Source organism: Thamnophis elegans, chromosome 2 (genome assembly GCF_009769535.1).
Source record: "Thamnophis elegans isolate rThaEle1 chromosome 2, rThaEle1.pri, whole genome shotgun sequence".
Classification (NCBI taxonomy): Eukaryota; Metazoa; Chordata; class Lepidosauria; order Squamata; family Colubridae; genus Thamnophis; species Thamnophis elegans.
The window spans coordinates 151,615,127-151,623,151 of record NC_045542.1 but is presented as its reverse complement, the minus strand read 5'-3'; the positions used below and the strand labels follow the sequence as shown (position 1 = coordinate 151,623,151).

The window sequence follows — 8,025 nt, the reverse complement described above, 5'->3', positions numbered from 1 at the left end:
AGTAGACTGAATACCATTTCAGACAAGTGACTGACTTATCTCTTTTTGAAAACCCCCAGTAATGAAATTGTTTAATATTGGTATATTATTTCATTGTCTTCATTCATATAATTGATTTCAAATATTTCTATATAAACTCTTTAATTGGCTGAATTTCTTTCAGAGATTTGAAATGCAGAAGTTGGTTTAATAACCTCACTTTAAAGCAGACCCAGGAAGCCTCTGGGCAGGTGGGCGGAGCCTCCAGCCACCACCACTATCAGTTCACCCGATCTGGGGCGAACCAGCAGAAACCCACCTCTTCTTTGTTCTGCACATAAGTTAAATAGACAGGGCGACAGTATACTACCTTACCAAACTCTTTTCTTAATTCTGAACCAATCAGTGGTTCCATGTCCTGTTCTCACTGTTGCAAGAAGCACCTGCTATAGTTTCTCGAGAGACAAATAAGATGCTCTCGCACTCCCATTTCTTTAAGAACTTGCCACAATTTGTTGTGATCCACACAATGAAATACTTTAGCATAGTCAATGAAGAAGAAGTAGATGTTTTTCTGGAACTCCCAAGCTTTCTCTCTGATCCAGCGTATATTGGCAATTTGATCTCTAGTTCCTCTGCCACTTTGAAATCCTGCCGACACTTCTGGTAGTTCTCGGTCCACATACTGCTGGAACACCGCTTGTAGGATTGTGAGCATAACTTTGCTAGCATGTGAAATGAGTGCAATTGTGCAGTAGTTTGAACATTCTTTGGTATTCCCCTTCTTTGGAATTGGAATGTAAACTGACCATTTCCAATCCTATGGCCACTGTTGAGTTTTCCAAATTTGAGGGCAGAATGAGTGTAGCACTTTCACTGAATCATCTTTTAAGATTTTGAATAGCTCAGCTGCAATACTATCGGCTCCACTAGCTTTGTTGTTGCCCAGACCTCCTAAGATCCTTTTGACTTCACATTCCAGAATGTCTGGCTTGAGGTCCGTGATCATCCTATCGTGGTTATCGGGGAGGTTAAACTCATAGGTTCTTCTGTGTAATTTTGCCTCCGCTTCTTAACCTCTTCTGCCTCTGTTAGGTCCCTGCCATTTTGGTGCTTTATCATGCACATTGTTGTATAAAACGTTCCATTCATATCTCCAGTTTTCTTGAAAAGGTCTCTGATGCTCCCTATTCCATTGTTTTTTTTATTTCTTTGCTGTTCATTTAAGAAGTCATTCTTATCTCTTCTAGCTATTCTCTGGAATTCTGCATTCAATTGGGTGTATCTTCCTCTTTCTCCCTTGTCTTTCACTTCCCTTCTTTCCTCAGCTATTTGTAAAACTTCCTCAGACAGCCATTTTGTTTTCTTGCATTTCTTTTTCTTTGGGATGGTTTTAGTAGCTGCCTCTTGTACAATATTGTGAACCTCCATCCATAGATCTAAGAAATCAGATCTAATTTTTAAATCTATTCGTCACCTCTACTGTATATTCATAAGGGATTTGTTTTGGTTCATACCTGAGCGGCTTTGTGTTTTTCCCTATCTTCTTCATTTTAAGCCCACATTTTGCAACAAGAAGCTCATGATCTGAGCCACAGTCAGCTCCCAGACTTATGTTTACTGACTGTATAGCGCTTCTCCATCTTTGGCTGCAGAGCACATAATCAATCTGATTTCTGTGTTGACCATCTGGTGATGTCCAAGTGTAGAGTAATCGCTTGGGTTGTTGGAAAAGAGTGTTTGCTATGACCATCATATCGTATTTTCTTGACAAAATTCTACCAGCCCATGACCTGCTTCATTTTGTACTCCAAAGCCAAACTTGCCTGTTTTTCCAGTTAGGTTTTCCCTTCCTACTTTACAATTCCAATCCCCCATGAAGTCATTTTTTGGTATTAATTCTGTAAGGTGCTGTAGTCCTTCATAGAACTGGTGAACTTCATCCTCTTCAGCGCCAGTGGTTTGGGCAAAGACTTGGACTGCTGTGATGTTGAATGGTTTGCCTTGGATTCAAATTGAGATCATTCTGTCATTTTGGGGATTGTATCCTATTTCTGCTTTTCCTAATCTTTTATTGACTATGAAGGCTACTCCATTTGTTCTGTGGGATTCTTGCCCACAGTAGTATACCTGATGGTCATCTGAATTAAATTCAGCCATTTATGTCTATTTTAGCTCGCTGATTTCTAACATGTCAATGTTTAGTCTTGTCATCTCTTGTTTGACCACATGCAGCTTGCCTTGATTCATGGATCTTATATTTATTTATTTATTTAATTGGTTTGTATGCCGCCCACTCTCGAGAGATTCAGGGCGGCTTACAGGTAAAAAAGGAAGGGGGGACATACAAAAAATAAAAAAAACAACATTAAAAAATTCCACAACATTCATAACTTAGGATGGGGCTGGATAAATCAACAGCCCCAGGCCTGCCAGAACAGCCAGGTCTTGGTCACTTTGTGGAAGGCCGGAAGGGTAGTAAGGGTCCGGATCTCAACGGGGAGATTGTTCCATAGGGCCGGAGCAGCTACAGAGAAGGCCCTCCCCCGGGGGGTCACCAGCCGACATTGACCGGCAGATGGAATCCGGAGGAGGCCTAGTCTGTGCGATCTTATAGGTCTCTTGGAGGTAACTGGCAGGAGGCGGTCTCTCAGGTAGCCAGGTCCCATACCATGTAGGGTTTTAAAAGTAACGACTAGCACCTTGAAGCATGTCCGGAGACCAATGGGAAGCAAGTGCAGCTCGCGGAGGATAGGTGTAATGTGGATGTACCTAGGTACACCCACTATCGCTCGCATGGCTGCGTTCTGGACTAACTGAAGTCTTCGAACACTCTTCAGGGGCAGCCCCATGTAGAGCGCGTTACAGTAATCCAGTCTTTAGGTAACGAGGGCATGAGTGACTATCCGAAAGGCCTCCCGGTCCAGATAGGGTCGCAATTGGTGCACCAGGTGAACCTGGGCAAAAGCCCCCCTGGTCACAGCCAACAAGTGATGTTCTAGCATCAGCTGCAGATCCAAGAGGACTCCCAAATTGCGAACCCTCTCTGAGGGGCGTATAATTTCACCCCCCAGGCTAAGAGATGGAATAGCTGGACCATCATTGGGAGGGAGCATCAATAGCCACTCAGTCTTGTCGGGATTGTGTGCAAGCTTGTTCGTTCCCATCCAGACCCTGACAGCCTCCAAGCACTGGCACATCACTTCTACTGGTTCGCTGAGTTGGCACGGGGCGGACAGATACAATTGGGTATCATCCGCATATTGATGGTATTTAATCCTGTGCCGGCGTATGATGTCACCCAGCGGCTTCATGTAGATGTTAAATAGGAGGGGGGACAGGACAAAACCCTGTGGCACCCCATAATTGAGGGGCCTAGGGGTTGATCTCTGCCCTCCGACCAACACCGACTGCGACCTGTCTGAGAGGTAGGAGGAGAACCACCGTAAGACGGTGCCTCCCACTCCCACCTCTCGCAACCGTTGCAGAAGGATACCATGGTCGATGATATCGAAGGCCGCTGAGAGGTCAAGAAGCACTAGGATAGAGGAGTGACCCCTATCCCTGGCTCTCCAGAGATCATCGATCAGTGCGACCCAAGCAGTTTCCGTGCTGTAACCAGGCCTGAAACCCAACTGAAAGGAATCCAGATAATTGGTTTCATCCAAGGTCCGTCGGAGTTGAAAGGCCACCACTTTCTCAACAACCTTCCCTACAAATGGGAGGTTGGAGACTGGACGATAGTTACTCAAAATGGCTGGGTCCAGCGAAGGTTTCTCACCACCGCATCCTTTAGGAGGTGCGGGAAGGATCCCTCCTGGAGAGAGGTGTTAACTATCGTCTGGAGCCAGCCACGTGTCACCTCCCTGCTGGTCGAGACCAGCCAGGAGGAACACGGGTCCAGTATACAGGTGGAGGCACTCACCGCTCCCATGGCCTTGTCCACTTCCTCAGGCGTGACAAGTTGAAACTCGCTCCATAAAATCTGCTCAAGACCTTCCCCTAGTACCTCGGCTGGTACCGTGCAATTGGAGTCCAGATCCGTCCGAATCCGAGCAACTTTATCCGTTAGAAACTGAACAAATTCCTCAGCTCTACCCTGTAAAGGGTCGTCTGCATCCTTCTCTTTCAAGAGAGAGCGGGCTATTCTAATCACGGCGGCTGGGCGCGATTCAGCGGATGCAATTAGAGCGGAAAAATTTGCACATTTCACCGCCCGTATTGCCACGAGATAGGTCCTGATATAGGCTCTCATCAGCGCTCGGTCAGATTCCGAGTTACTAGCCCTCCAGTGGTGCTCTAGGCATTTCTTTTGGTGCTTCATCTCCTGGAGTTCCTCGGTGAACCAAGGAGCTCTCCTGGATCCACTGCTTCAGAGAGGCCATAAAGGCGCAATCCGGTTTAGAGCCCCCGCCGCCGCTGTATTCCAAGCAGCGACTAAGGACTCTACCGGACTGTGGATGAGAGCGACAGGTATTTCTCCAAGCGCCGTCTGAAATCCCATAGGGTCCATCAGGCATCTGAGGCGGAACCACCTAATCGGTTCCCCCTCCCTACAGTGGGGGATTGGTTTCCGAAAGTCAAGCCTCAGTAGGAAGTGATCAGACCATGACAAGGGCAAGATCTTAATGCCCTTCAAATCTAGATCATGTCTTTACTGCTCCGAGAGAAATACGAAGTCAAGCATGTGACCCGCTGAGTGTGTCAGACCCCGAATTACTTGGGTCAAGTCCATGGCTGTCATGGAAGTCATGAACTCCTGTGCCCCGTCAGAGTGTTCACCGAGTGAAGGCAGGTTGAAATCCCCCAGCACCATAAGCCTGGGGAACTCTACCGCCAGCTCGGCTTCTGACTCGACGAATGAGGGGAGGGCTGTTGCAATGCTGTTGCGAGGTAGGTACATTAACAACAAGCCCACTTGACCCTCAAGGTCCAACTTCACCAACAGGGACTCACACCCAACAAGCTCCGGAGCAGGGATCCTACGAGGAACTAATGACCTTCGGATGATGACAGCCACTCCCCCACCCCTTCATTCGGATCGCGGCTGATGGAGCACCTGAAACCCTTCTGGGCACATTTCAGTGAGGGGGACTCCTCCCTCCGGGCCCAGCCAGGTTTCAGTAATACATGCCAGGTCTGCCCCCTCATCTAATATCAGGTCCCGGATGAGGGGAGCTTTGTGAACCACAGACCTGGCATTTAGCAACAACAGCCTGAGACCAGGGCCCTGACAACTCTCACCATCTGGTCCTGGAGTGGAACTAACAGGGCCGGAAGGAGGGATCGCTGTGACGTAGTGAACCCTCCTTCCCCGGTAATGGCTAGCCCTGAAGTTCCCGTCGTACCTGCCCCTCCCCATCATGACCATAATGCTCCGGCCCACCCCCGCCCCCGTAGTCCCCATTTCCCCTCCCGTAGCCTCCGCTCTCTCCGGCAGGCCATCTATATCAATCATTCTAGGACGTGAGGTAGGCCTGGGCCCCCTACCACTTCTGCAATAGTACTCAGTGGAGGAGGCACAAGGCTGCACTCCCAGTCCTCTCATACATACACAGTCACCCATTCAAAGAATCCCCACTATAAGCAGTTAAAAATACAAAGATACAGTAATAATTAAAATTAAGGGGCACAAGCATCCAAAGTCATACCATACACACCACATCCATAAAAATTGCGCAAGGCAAACCCGATCAAGGAATTTGTGAAGGTATGGGGGTTGAGGGTCCAGAGTCCAAGATGGATGGGATATGTAGATGTAGATGGGGGGGGGCATAAATGCCAGATTAGAACAAGAGGCAGTCCAAAGCCTCCCCCCCCCATTTCTCGCCATTAGTCCGAAGGGGCACAGTCCCAAGGGAGCGTAGATGAAACAGGGCAACGTTCAGAACAACGGTAGGATGGGTAGGAGGGGAGTGGGGGGAAAGGGTCCAAAAGTCCAAAGTTCGAACGTTCGGAAATGACTGGATTGGTAGCTGGCCCGGCCTAGGGTGCGGTCGTAAAAGGTCTTCCTGCGGGGCAGCAGATGATGGATAATGGGTAGCAAAAGAGAGGGGGGAGGGGGGAAGTCAGGGGGGCTGGGAAGGCTGTTGCAGCAGCAGCAGCACAGGCCAATCACCCAGTCATGGTAGACATGGTCCAGTTGATAAAACCACACACCACTCCTCCTCAAAGCCCCAACGCAGCACGTTAACTCAAACCAAATCTGTGACCAGGTCTGTGGCCCAGCGTGGAGATCGAAATTTGCACGCCATCCTGGTCGCACACTGCCTTAGCGCCGTTGCCACCACTGCTCCCAATCTCACAATAAGGGGACTCCTCCCTTCCGAAAAACTAGGAGCTGGGGTCTTGCCGGGGTCTTGCCGTCGTTGCTGCCACTGCTAAATTTAAAAATTCAAAAACACTGAACTCAGAGCGAATTCAGAGCGCCACCGCCATTTTCCGCAAGCCAGAGTGGGGATGGAAAAGTTTCCAGAGCATTCAGGGTGTCTAGGGGCCGCTTGAGCGACCCCCCCTTCAGTGCTCCCCCACTCCTTCCTTTCAGCTAACTACGGAGTATCGATTTTTACAGCATCAGACTTTCCTTTCACCACCAGATATATCCACAGCTGAGCATCCTTTCAGCTTTGACCCAGTTGCTTCACTCTTTCTGGCACTACTAGTACTAGCCCTCTGCTCTTCCACAGTAGCATATTGCATACCTTCCGACCTGAGGAGCTCATTTTCCAGAGTCGTATCTTTTTGGCTTTTTGTATGGTCCATGAGGTTTTCATGGCAAAGATAGTGGAGTGGGCCATTTCCTTCTCCAGTGGATCACACAAACATACAATACATACAGTATATGTGTTTGTGTGTGTGAACATACAGTGGTGAGCTGCAACCAGTTTATCAACCGATTCTGTGAGTGTGTGCTTTGCGTGCATGTGCAGTGTTCAAAATATTTCAACTTTATGGCCTACCTTCTAGGGAAACCCCAATAAATAAAACAGCTGAGTCACAGAAATCCTCTGTGATGCGTGAATCAGCTGAGCTAAAAAAGGCAGAAATTTAGGACAGGATAGGGCGGGAGCAGGTGGGAGAGGCCAACTAATCACAGGAACTACATAACTTCATATGTATGCACACACACACACACACACTCATTTCACATACTTTGTTAATTAAATTTTTTTTCAGCTCTTCTAATATTTACTCTCTGACTTTCAAATTATTTGGAGAAAATTATTTGGAGAAATATGGGCAAATGTTGTCTTCTAGGCAAATCTGAACAATTTACAACTTGGAATTAATTCCATTTGCCTTTATACCTGTGGAATTTTATAGATGCTCATGACGTTAGATATATGTTCAAAAAGTTCAGAATCCATCTCTTCAAGAACTGCCAGCAGGTTCTTTTGTCTTCCACAACTGTAGTTTGGGACATTCTCCTGTCCTGTAGACAGCACATCCAGCATGGCCTCATATGTCATTCTTGCACTGAAAAAGTTCTGATAGATGTTGTAGCCCAGGGTGATGTTGGGTAAGAGCCAAGGATTCCGGTTGACTTCATGAACAGCCAACAAGAAGGGCAGAATATGGTAGAAAGTGTTCTCACTGCAATGTAAGAAATTTCATCATCTTTTTTTTCTCTATATCAACGATTTATAGGATCAACTTAAAAGCAATTCTGTTCTTTTTGTCAATGACATAAGATTATTCAATTCTACAGATAATTCTGATGCTTTTTCCAAGGCAATCTTGACTATGTGTCTGAATGGTCATCTGTTTGACAACTTCAAATTTTGATTAATAAATGCTCATGGGAGGGGCTTCATGTCGCAGTGAAAAGACGAACTTTCCGGCTTCTCCGGAATAGCCATCTAATTCGAATCATCTGGACAGACATTTCTAGATCTAAGCTGTACTGAAGAGACAGTGAAAGGTAGGGGGAGATCCAGTGGTCCCAGAGACACCCGGAAAATCTCTAGTGACACAAAAAAGCCCCCTTTGCCATTGGAAAGAGAACACCCTAAATTTGGAAACTTAATTTAAAATAAGGCTGACTAG

The 8,025-nt window shown here is 47.1% G+C and overlaps 2 pseudogenes; both read right to left on the bottom strand.

Annotated features, from left to right (window-relative positions):
* Positions 1–493: 493 nt before the first annotated feature.
* LOC116524066 lies at positions 494–1,410 on the bottom strand (annotated as a pseudogene).
* A 22-nt stretch (positions 1,411–1,432) lies between these two features.
* On the bottom strand, positions 1,433–6,741 carry LOC116524065 (annotated as a pseudogene).
* Positions 6,742–8,025: the final 1,284 nt, after the last annotated feature.